At 44.1% G+C, this 12,817-nt stretch overlaps 1 protein-coding gene across 1 annotated transcript in view; it reads right to left on the bottom strand.

The window, feature by feature from the left end:
- The window catches only part of LOC129696718 (neurocalcin-delta), a 228,120-nt gene that overhangs the window by 162,961 nt on the left and 52,342 nt on the right, over nt 1-12,817 (bottom strand). Inside the window, exon 2 of the mRNA XM_055634849.1 lies at nt 1,214-1,271. The gene's annotated coding sequence lies outside the window, so the exon portion shown is untranslated. The remainder of the gene's footprint in view (nt 1-1,213; nt 1,272-12,817) is intronic.

Below are 12,817 nucleotides of genomic sequence, written 5' to 3'. Positions count from 1 at the left end.
TGAGCAATAGTTGAGCTGTTTGACGTCTCCAATACTTCCGATGTCAACAAATACTCCTTTGATAGTTGACCTGCCTCCAGTGTACAGATTACCACATTGGCAACATATCTCCCCAAAGCATCGGTTATCTCATCTATTGAGATCCATATTTTGTTGCATGCAACTTCATCTCTAATTTTCTGCACAACAATGTTGAAGTTGCTGTCAACATAATTTTTCCGTAATGATAACTCGCTTGGTATATGTTCCTCTATGTATTTCTCTAAAAAATCCTCTGAGAAATTTGTTTTCCAATTTCCACAGTGGAATTCCAGCATCAATGAATGCCTTGCACAGATCACTCGAAAAACTCAGATTTGCGACTTGTGCCACAGTAAATGTAGTGAGGAGACAAGCTTGGGAATTTCGCTTGGGTAGTCCACACCTCTGCGGTATCAACATTGACTTCTCTAATTTTAGATAACCCTTGTCTTCTTCCTCCTCCCCTTCCCCTTCCCAGCTTGTCTAGTCCCATTGTCTCTGCCTCTTCCTTTTTTTCCCGGCCCCCCCACATCAGTCTGAAGAAGGGTCTCGACACAAAACGTCGCCTATTCCTTCTCTCCGTAGATACTGCCTCACCCGCTGAGTTTCTCCAGCATTTTTTGTCTACCTTTGATTTTTCCATCATCTGCAGTTCTTTCTTAAATAGATCTTGGAGAAGACTGAACCAGCGGGCAGCGGCACGAATGAATGGACGACCAACGGTAGCGCCCCCGGTTTTGCCCCAGAAGTTTTCTTGTAAGTTATACTATGTTAACACGTTAATAATAACATTAATATTAATGTGTTAACATAGGAAAATGTCATTGTAATCACGGTACAATGAGAGAAAATAGCACGAGCTTTTAGCAAAACAGCAAAAAAAGGCTGATTTAGGCACTCGATCATGAAAAAGGCATTATCCTGGTGAAATCATCAAAAAAAAAGGCATGAAAAGGCACATGGCATTTATGGCAAAATTCTGGCTCTAATCATCAGAAACCGTTTTACAGACTGGATTACAGTTTAGGGTTTCACAAGAAAGATGTGACCTACATTGTACATTGACACAACCAAATTCCCAACATTCATTCCTGTCATTTGAAACTGCATTAGGATTATGGTTTTAAAATGTTACACTAATGTTCGCAATGCTGCCACCAGACACTCCCATTTAAGTTGATTTTTTCCCTACCTGGATTTATATTTATTTATTTCTTCTTCCTGCGCTGGAGCCGGGGTTTGTCTTCACTCTAAGAGACAGAAACAATAACACTCTGAGTCTGGCTTATTTACGCACAAAACATCACCTCCGACAGTTCGCAACACATCTGAGATTTGGCTGAGCTTGTTGCACGAATTTCTAGCTTTAACAGTTGGAAAACAAGGCACCACGTGCAGCCAACATTTTGCGATGCTCTTCTTGCCAATATCACTTGTCATTAGAGAGGTAAATTGTGTACAAGAATATATACTCCTAAAGGGCCTGTCCCACGAGCATGTGACTCCATGCGGCAAGCGCGACCGAACGTGGTCGCTTGAGCCGTACGGCCTCGAGGGGCCGGTCCTACTTCGATCGCCGGAGCCGGATGGAGTTGTGTGGAGCTGGTCCCGACATCGCGCGGGGCTCCGAAAAACTGACCGTGTTCAAACATTCCGCGCGGCAACGGCCTGCCAGCCTGCAGCCACATTAACGCGGTATGCACCGCCTCGACGGGCGTGTGCAGCGTCTCGATGCCGTACGCAGCGTCTTGACGCCGTACGTCACGCGCGAACTTCCCACAGACTTCGCTCGAACTTCACGTCACTCACTCGACCTCCGCGCAGCCCCCCCTTCCCGTTTGGTCGCGCTCGCTGCATGCAGGCGCATGCTGGTGGGACCGGCCCTGTACAGGGATCACTCGACCTCTACGCGGTCCCCGCTTCCGGTTTGGTCGTGCTTGCCGCATGCAGGTCGCATGCTCGTGGGACAGGCCCTTTAGTCTTTAAGGTGCTGTGCTTACATTAATAAGCTTCTTTGACAATGATATGAGTAGTATCCTGCAGTTGTACACGTATGCATGTACGTTATTTCAATTCACATGGTGCACACTTGACATTTACAGCAAAGCAGCTATACACCAAGCCATTCAGTAACTTCTCTACCACAACAACTCTACAAGCATCCCTACAACAACAACGCATTCTGTTTCTGCAGCCAATGTTGAAACATTTCTCAGCAGCTTCATGGGCGAGTTAATATTCAAAAGAATGACCATCATACTAGGAGGCATCCAAAAGATCAGGCAAAGAGCACATTGTAGAGAGAAGGAGAGGGTTAGCGGGGGGAGGGGGAAATTCCACTGAGCATCTTGATTACATGTTACAGTCGCTGATAACAGAGCACTTGCATTGGGGGATGATCAAGAGGCGAGTGAAATGCCAGGAGACCGTTCCAATTCACACACCTACTATTACAGCCAAATCATAGTAGGATGACACAAAGCTGGGTGGCAGCGTGAGCTGCGAGGAGGATGGTATGAGGCTGTAGGGTGACTTCGATAAGTTGGGTGAGTGGGCAGATGCATGGCAGATGCAGTATAATGTGGATAAATATGAGTTTATCCACTTTGGTGGCAAGAACAGGAAGTAGATTATTATCGGAATGGTGTCAGAGGAGGTGCAACGAGACCTGGGGGTCCTTGTACATCAGTCACTGAAAGTAAGCATGCAGATACAGCAGGCAGTGAAGAAAGCTAGTGGCATGTTGGCCCTCATTGCGAGAGGATTTGAGTTTAGAAGCATGGAGAACCTACTGCAGTTGTACAGGGCCCTGGTGAGACCACACCTGGAATATTGTGTGCAATCTTGGTCTCCTAATTTGAGGAAGGACATTATTGTTGTTGCGAGAGTGCAGCGTAGGTTCACCAGGTTAATTCCCGGGATGGCGGGACTGACATATGATGAAAGAATGGGTCGACTGGGCTTGTACTCACTGGAATGTAGAAGGATGAGATAGAAACATATATTAAAATTCTTAAAAGTTTGGACAAGCTAGATGCAGGAAAAATGTTCCCGAAGTTGGGAGAGTCCAGAACCAAGGGTCATAGTTTAAGAAAACGGGATAGGCTACATAGGACTGAGATGAGAAAAAAAAATCGTCCAGAGAGTTGTGAATCTGTGGAATTCTCTGCCGCTGAAGTCAGTGGAGGCCATTTCACTGGTTGTTTTCAAGAGAGAGTTTGATTTAGCTCTTAGGGCTAAAGGAATCAAGGGATATGGGAAAAAAGCCAGTATGGAGTACTGATTTTAGATGATCAGCCATGATCATATTGAATGGTGGTGCAGGCTCGATGGGCCGAATGGCGTACTCCTGCATCCATTTTTCTATGTTTCTATGTTTCTAAAACCCAGGTTCAATCCTGACCTTGTGCATTGCTTTGTGGAGTTTGCACATGTACCTGTGGTCACAAGTTTCACCCAGGTGCTCTTGTTTCATCCCACACCCTAAAGACATGCGGGTTTATAGGTTAATTGGCCATTGCCCATTGACCCTGTGTGTAGATGAGTGGTATCATCTTGAACTGTTGAACTGAATGCGAAGAGAATGAAAAATGCGATTAACATAGGATTAGTATAATTGAGTGGTTGATAATTGGAATGGATTTAGTTGGGGTGAAGGGCCAGTTTCCATGCTGTACTTCTCTATGATTCCATATTGGAACTTCTGATGCTGCAACAAGACCAGCAGTGGGAGACAGTACTTTGCAATGATAGAAAGGTCTAGACTGGTGACAACAAAAAGCTGGATATGGGGCCAAATGTGGGCTGTAAAGATTTCAGTCCCACATAGTTTGGATGAGCTGCTCTCCAGTCTGTGTATGGAGTGAGACACAGAGAGAAATATTAAAAAATATAAATCACTAAATCCAACCTGCACTAGTTTCAGGGAGTTCACCACTGAAGGTGCTAAAGTGGGTCAGGCAGTCTCTGTGGAGGGAGGGACTAGATAGACAACGTTTTGCGTCAAGGCCCTTCCTCAGATTGATGTGGGAGGCAGTAAAGAGGTGATAAAGAGGGGGGGGGTGGGGGGGGGGGGGGGGGGGGGGGGGGGGGGGGGGGGGGGGGGGGGGGGGGGGGGGGGGAGGTGGTGGGGCAGTCTGGTTCACCAGATGGTGGAAATAATGGCAAAGGCTTGAGGTGAATTGGAGACAAAATGCTATCAGATAAGGAAAGAAGATTGAAACGTAAAGCTGGAGGGAGGGGTAAGGATGGAAGCGGTGAGGGGAAAGGGGAAAGAGAAGGACAAAAAGAAAATGGGGGACTCTGAATTAGAAAGGGTGGGTGATGAGTGGAAGGAGGAAAGGAAAGGAGCAAGGCAAGGAAGTTGGTGGGAGAAGGAGTGAGGGGAAAAGAAGGGGATAGTGGTGCGTTTTACTTCAAATTAGAAAATGTGTTGTTGGTTGCGTGGTATAGTAAGCTACCCAAGCAGAATATGAGGTGCTGCTCCTCCAGTTTGTGTTTAGCCTCACTCTGGCAGTGGAGGTTGAAAAGGCCAGTATGGACATTGGGAAGGTAGTAAACATGGGTGGCAACCAGGAGCTCCAGCAGACCTGCATGGATGACCGCCTCCCCGGGTACTTTCCGTTGCAACCGCAAGAAATGCAACACCTGTCCCTTCACCTCCCCCCTCGACTCCATTCAAGGACCCAAGCAATCGTTCCAGGTGCGACAAAGGTTCACCTGCATCTCCACCAACCTCATCTACTGCATCCGCTGCTCTAGGTGTCAGCTGATTTACATCGGGGAGACCAAGCGCAGGTTGGGCGATCGTTTCGCCGAACACCTCCGCTCAGTCTGCAATAACCTATCTGGTGGCTCAGCACTTCAACTCCCCCTCCCATTCCCAATCCGACCTCTCTGTCCTGGGTCTCCCCCATTGCCAGAGTGTGCAACAGCGGAAATTGGAGGAACAGCACCTCATATTCCGCCTGGGTTGCTTGCGTCCGGATGGAATTAACATTGAATTCTCCCAATTTTGCTAGCCCTTGCTGTCTCCTCCCCTTCCTTAACCCTTGAGCTGTCTCCTCCCACCCTCCCATCCGCCTGCCCTCGGGCTCCTCCTCCTCCCCTTTTCCTTCCTTCTCCCCCCCCCCCCCCCCCACCCCCCATCAGTCTGAAGAAGGGTTTCGGCCCCGAAACGTTGCCTATTTCCTTCACTCCATAGATGCTGCTGCACCCGTTGAATTACTCCAGCAATTTTGTGTACCTTGGATGAAGAGTGTGTTCAATGAAACTAGTCTACACTTGGTCTTGCCAATGCTACATCAGATGCACTGAATGCATTGGACAAAACTGGAAGGGATGCAAGTGAATCTCTCCTGGAAGGGCTGCTAGAGTCCTTGGATGAAAGTGAGCGAGGTGTAGGAACCAGTGTTATATCGCTAGCCTATGCAGGGGGTGGGGGTGTTGGATGGGGAGAAATGAATGAAGAAAGCCTGGTCTCTGCAGAAAAGAGGAAGTGATGGAACCAGGAAGATATAACTGGTAGTGGGATTACGATGAATGTGGCACCAATGTGGGAGAACGATTCCAGCATCGGCAGCCTCTTGTGAGCTTGCAGCGGATGTTATGGAACCATGAAAGTTGATAGACAGAAAGACTGCAGCTGTACTACAGTACGCTGATCGAATAATGTCCACAAAATGGAGAATATGCTGTCGGAGCATCTGTTACGTTGAGTGGTGAAAGAGCACCTCTAAGTGCAGGGGAGCCACAAACTTCCCATTCTGTGAGTGCAATGTCAGCCTACATCTGAAAGATCTGGAGATTCTCTGACACAATGTGTTCATAGTATCAATGTTCTAGTTTCCCCACAAGCAGGGATGCTCATATGGGTAACAAAAAGAATGGAGCCGAGAGATACGGAGTCAGGAAGCTCACACTGCTTCTCTGCTAGTTAACCAGATGTGTCACTACCTTGCAGGCCTCATTGAAGTTGTGCAGAAGTTTCCTTAGACGGCAGTTCCCCAGTTACATAGAAAATAGGTGCAGGAGGAGGCCATTCGGCCCTTCGAGTCAGCACCGCCATTCATTGTGATCATGGCTGATCGTCCCCTATCAATAACCCGTGCCTGCCTTCTCCCCATATCCCTTGACTCCACTAGCCCCTAGAGCTCTATCTAACTCTCTCTTAAATCCATCCAGTGACTTGGCCTCCACTGCTCTCTGTGGTAGGGAATTCCATAAATTCACAACTCTCTGGGTGAAAACGTTTTTTCTCACTTCAGTCTTAAATTACTTAAATCCCCTTTATTCTAAGACTGTGGCCCCTGGTTCTTGACTCACCCACTATTGGAAACATTTTTCCTGCATCTAGCTTGTCAAGTCCTTTTATAGTTTTATATGTTTCTATAGGATCCTTCCCCTCATCCTTCTAAACTCCAGTGAATACAAGCCCAGTCTTTTCAATCTTTCCTCATATGACAGTCCCACCATCCCAGGGATCAATCTCGTGAACGGAACGCTGCACTGCCTCAATCACAAGGATGTCCTTCCTCAAATTAGTTACAAGAAAGAGGAGAATCCACCTTAAGGTTTATTAATTAAATAATAAAATAGCTGGCAGGTTGGATTCGGATATCATATCTCTCTCTCTCTCTGGTCGAGTATCAGGGAGGGAGGGAAAATTCAGACCGTAACAATGAAAACAAATCCAGAAAATATTACATCATACAAAATAGTTCTGATAATTCAGAATCCACGACAATAACAGGACAACGATGCAGAATCAATTGAGGTACTTAGAAACGCTACAGACTTTGTTAAGTAGTAAGGGTATTAAGAGAATGATGAGCGTGGATGAGAATTTGGAATTAAACAGATAGAGTTGCCCTCCTTGACAACATGGCAGTCAACGGATCATGCCTTCTTGCTGAGCTTTAACCATATAACCATATAACCATATAACAATTACAGCACGGAAACAGGCCATCTCGACCCTTCTAGTCCGTGCCGAACACATAATCTCCCCTAGTCCCATATACCTGCGTTCAGACCATAACCTTCCAGTCCCTTCCCATCCATATAACTATCCAATTTATTTTTAAATGATAAAAACGAACCTGCCTCCACCACCTTCACTGGAAGCTCATTCCACACAGCTACCACTCTCTGAGTAAAGAAGTTCCCCCTCATGTTACCCCTAAACTTCAGTCCCTTAATTCTCATGTCATGTCCCCTTGTTTGAATCTTCCCTACTCTCAGTGGGAAAAGCTTTTCCACGTCAACTCTGTCTATCCCTCTCATCATTTTAAAAACCTCTATCAAGTCCCCCCTTAACCTTCTGCGCTCCAAAGAATAAAGCCCTAACTTGTTCAACCTTTCTCTGTAACTTAGTTGCTGAAACCCAGGCAACGTTCTAGTAAATCTCCTCTGTACGCTCTCTTTAGTTTAGTTTAGAGCGGAAACAGGCCCTTTGACCCACCGGGTCCGCGCCAACCAGCGATCCCCGCATATTAACACTATCCTACACACACTAGGGTCAATTTTTACATTTACCAAGCCAATTTACCTACAAACCTGTATGTCGTTGGAGTGTGGGAGGAAACCGAAGATCGTGGAGAAACCCCACACAGGTCACGGGGAGAACGTACAAACTCCGTACAGACAGCACCCGTAATAGGGATCGAACCCGGGTCTCCAGCGCTGCATTCAACTCAAGACTAATGCTGCCGTTTTCTTAAAAGCCAAATAATGGGTTGAGTGCCAATGAGTTTACTGGAAAGAATTATCCTCCATATTCCCTGTTATCTGCTATTTCTCTGCTGCTGTGAGGCGGCTGCTACTAATACCAGAGAATGCACTGAAATGGACAACAGCTACTGATCCTCAAAGTTATTAGAAGTCTCTGTGCAGGCGTGTACATACTCTTAACCCTTCAGAGCACCATGCACAATCTCGTGTCAGGGAGGACAGTGGCAAGGGATAGGACGTATTTACTACTTACTCATTTAAGAAGGAACTGTAGATGCTGGACAATCGAAGGTACACAAAAATGCTGGAGAAACTCAGCGGGTGCAGCAGCATCTATGGAGCGAAGGAAGTAGGCAACGTTTCGTCCCGAAACGTTGCCTACTTCCTTCGCTCCATAGATGCTGCTGCACCCGCTGAGTTTCTCCAGCATTTCTGTCTACCTTTACTACTTACTTGATTCATTCAAGCACATTTCGTAAAAGTAGAAGATATTGGAAATATCAATGGCAATTTACAATAAGTATAAGTACAATAAGTACAATACAATAAGGGGAAGTATTTTAGGACCGAGATGAGAAAAACATTTTTCACACAGAGAGTGGTGAATCTCTGGAACTCTCTGCCACAGAGGGTAGTTGAGGCCAGTTCATTGGCTATATTTAAGAGGGAGTTAGATGTGGCCCTTGTGGCTAAGGGGATCAGGGGGTATGGAGAGAAGGCAGGTACGGGATACTGAGTTGGATGATCAACCATGCACTTATTTTCTATGTTTCTATGTTTTTATGACATGAGTACTCATAAGAGAAGTTTTATCTGATATGTTAACTTGTCTGGTCCTTATTTGCTGCTTATTCAACACGCACACAAAATGTGTGCTTAATTAACTTGCATCAAGACCCAGTTTGTAACAGTCACATCCACTCACAATAAATCATACAACTTTAAGATGCCAAGCTGGGATCAGTATCATTTTAACAAGGCAAATACAGCAAAGGTCATTTACACAGTGTTTATATTCAAGAAATCATATTTCTTCCAAACTTGTTACTCCAGAATGTCTATATTTAAAATATTTTAAGCATGGTGTCAGACTTAACAGTCTTATTTCAAAAGAAAACGAATCAAATCCTAATCCTAATCCGAGGAAAGACATTCTTGCCATAGAGGGAGTACAGAGAAGGTTCACCAGACTGATTCCTGGGATGTCAGGACTTTCATATGAAGAAAGACTGGATAGACTCAGCTTGTACTCGCTAGAATTTAGAAGATTGAGGGGGGATCTTATAGAAATTTACAAAATTCTTAAGGGGTTGGACAGGCTAGATGCAGGAAGATTGTTCCCGATGTTGGGGAAGTCCAAAACAAGGGGTCACAGATTAAGGATAAAGGGGAAATCTTTTAGGACTGAGATGAGAAAAACATTTTTTTCACAGAGAGTGGTGAATCTCTGGAATTCTCTGCCACAGAAGGTAGTTGAGGCCAGATCATTTGCTATATTTAAGAGGGAGTTAGATGTGGCCCTTGTGGCTAAAGGTATCAGGGGGTATGGAGAGAAGGCAGGTACAGGATACTGAGTTGGATGATCAGCCATGATCATATTGAATGGCGGTACAGGCTCGAAGGGCCGAATGGCTTACTCCTATTTTCTATGTTTCTAAAAGGCTGTAGATGATCTTCTCCCTCCAATGTTAGGCTTCAAGGTAATTGGTATGTCTTTGAATACTGCTTCATGCCCTCTTTCTGGAGAGGGTTGCTATTAAACTCACAGAATACATAATTCAAATGCCATCTCTGTACTGGAGACACAAGAAACTGCAGATGCTGGGATCTTGAGCAAAAAGCAATCTGCAGGAGGAACTCAGCGGGTCAGGCAGCATCTGTGGAGGAAACACTTGCTCTACAGTATACCGATGGATGTATTACACTCTATCATCTTTCTTGGGGAAATCCTTACAAAAAATAATAGTATCATTCACCTTTTGAAGATGCACTTGTTATGATTGGCAGAAATCCTTCGGTTCCCAAGAAGACATCAAAGTATTTTTGCAATAATAGTCTACCATTGGTTGATTACTTTTGATGTAAAGGAGTGCAAATGGGCACCTGTCAGCAAGAGCAATAAGGATCTTTGGTGTTACTTGATAAAATGGAATCTCAATAGGGTTAATGAGTGATGATATCTGGGAGTACAAATACACGTTACTAAAACTAGCAGGGCAAGTTAATGAGGTCTTCAAAAATCAAATCATTATCAGGATTTATTTTTAGAGGGATCAAATTAAAAATGTGGATGTTATGTTCAACTTCTATAAGGTCCTTCTTTAGGTAACATTCTGGAGTGGTTTATGCAAGCTGGTCATCAAATTGTACTTGGGGGTGTAGAGACACTGGAGGATACCAGAAGAATTCTAAAAGTATGGCACGGTGGCACAGCGGTAGAGTTGCTGCCTTACAGCGAATGCAGCGCTGGAGACCCGAGTTTGATCCCGACTATGGGTGCTGTCTGTACAGAGTTTGTACGCTCTCCCCGTGACCACGTGGCTTATCTCCCACACTCCAGAGGCGTACCGGTGTGTAGGTTAATTGGCTTGGTAAAAACTGTCCTGTAAGTAAATTTGAACTATTATGGTTCATAATGATGAGGGAGAAGTTCACCATGGAAGCCTGAAATTGTACAACACATTATTGCTGGTATCAATGGGCTGGGGTGGAATTCATGCCAGACACAAGTTTGAGTTCTATTTGCCAGAAAACCAAAAGGTGAAACTTTGCACTGGGCATAAACAGGCACTATTGCTCTCCGCTCTGTTATCTGCAGCACAATGCTGTGCCAATGAATAACTAGGCTGCAATTTCCAAAACTCTGGAAAGAATCCTGCAACAACGTGTTAGTCCAGCAAATAAAAAAATGGAATTCATTATGTCAAATGTCAAATTATGGTCACATTTTCACTGAACGGAATTGTGAAACACAGTCCCAAAATCAGTGTGGATAATCCTGGAATTCCACAAAATAAGAGTATGTTTTGTTTTATGATATGACCATAAATCTTTGGTTGGCCTTAGAAGAGAGTGGGAACGTGGATCATTCCTCTAATTGTCTTTCTCCCTTGAGCATGGTAAGTATTGGTCATTTTTCAATGCTATGAAAAAGCTATTGGACACAAGAATTAATACAAGCTATTTGTGTGGCAATGTACGATGGTGAAACATCATACAAGTGCTTGGCATAATTCATTACTTTGACATGTAATGATTGATAGCATTCCCCATCAAGTCATTTGCCTTACAACTACCCAATCTCCCGAGAGGCTGTGAGGCTGCTAAACAGTCACTCCACCTGATTCTGCTGCTTTGCACTGACAATTTAATAACTCTGGCACTGGCCACTCAAATCAGCTGAACATTTTAATGACTGTTTTCACTGCATTTTAATGTTGCTGTTTTACCTGCTTTTAACTATTTATACTGTTTCATCACGGACTGGATTGTTTTTTTTACTGTTAATATGTGTGAAATGTTTAAGTTTTATGTGCGATGCTCCGGTATTTCCTGGGAACGTCTTCTCATTTTGCACTGTACAGCTGTTGCTTTGCAAGATGACACTAAAGGTTGAGTGATTGATTGGTTGATTGGTTGATTGATTGATTGATTGATTGATTGATTGATTGATTGATTGATTGATTGATTGATTGATTGATTGATTGATTGATTGATTGATTGATTGATTGATTGATTGATTGATTGATTGATTGGTTGATTGATCGATTGGTTGATTGATCGATTGGTTGATTGATCGATTGGTTGATTGATCGATTGGTTGATTGATCGATTAATCAATTGATTGGTTGATTGGTTGATTGGTTGATTGGTTGATTGGTTGATATATCTAGCACTAATTTCACTAAATAGTGCAGGGTTAGTATTCCGGCTCCTAAGGTCTTCAGTGCTTAACCCTTCCAAACCACCACATTCGTTTTCTATGTCATTCAGCAAGGCCAGTGTTAGGTGTTGATAAATCCCAATTGCAAGTAAGTTTTCAATATAGTGTGTGATTGAGGGTGAAACAAGTTCACGTCACTCTCAGCTTCCAGGCTGCTCCCATTGATCTAAGCCACATCCCACAGATTGCTGCTCAGTGTTACATCAGGAACATGCATCAGGCAAAACGTCACATATTCTTCCTTTGGGACAACACGGGGCCGCCCTGAACAGATATCGTCCTGCATTACAAACTTCCCCAATGTGCAGATACTCAGAAAACTACGCGCACAAGAATTCATGTCTGACGCAGCACTCCTGTGTAACGTCTATTGTCCTTGCCCTTTGAGCGCAGAGGGGCTCCCTCCACTGGATACTTTTTAATAAAGGCTCCAGATTTCTGTCGGTGAATTTGGATGCTCACATTTGCCTGGATCTGTACACCTAAGAGTTCTAACGGCTCTTTGCTCACCCGTTCAGCAGATTAATTTGAAATCAATTTTATGACACTGCCAATAAAAAGAGGAGTTACATTAGTTCCAGAAATGACTATGAAACTACTGAATTTGTTATAAAAGTCATAACTGCTTTTACTATTTTCTTTCATGAAGAAAGGCTGGCAGCCTAACTGGGTCCAGCCTATACGTGACCACAGTCCCACAGCTACACGAGAATTCCTGCAGAGGTCGCTCAGCAAGTCATTTATCAAAACCACAATGAATATGTCTCAGTTCATTATTGGGGTCTTATTTCCTTGGACTAACAAGTGAGGAACTTCTAATGCCGATGTTGGCCTTGAGATGATGGGGCAATGGTTAAATTAATGGGTCATATTCTGGATCATTAAGTCAAACCATATATATATATAGTGAGATATATATAGAGATATCGTGCTATAGAGAGATATATAGATATTGAGATATGGTGATAGATATAGAAATATAGAGATGAGATATAAAGGTATAGATATATAAAGCATATAGAGATATAAAGAGATGTATAGAAGGTAAACAAAAAAGCTGGAGAAACTCAGCGGGTGAGGCAGCTTTTTAGTCTACCTTTGATTTTTCCAGCAAATCTTTCT

Source organism: Leucoraja erinacea, chromosome 4 (assembly GCF_028641065.1).
Source record: "Leucoraja erinacea ecotype New England chromosome 4, Leri_hhj_1, whole genome shotgun sequence".
NCBI lineage: Eukaryota > Metazoa > Chordata > Chondrichthyes > Rajiformes > Rajidae > Leucoraja > Leucoraja erinaceus.
The sequence above is the reverse complement of the archived record's forward strand: the minus strand, read 5'-3'. Positions and strand labels throughout refer to the sequence as shown.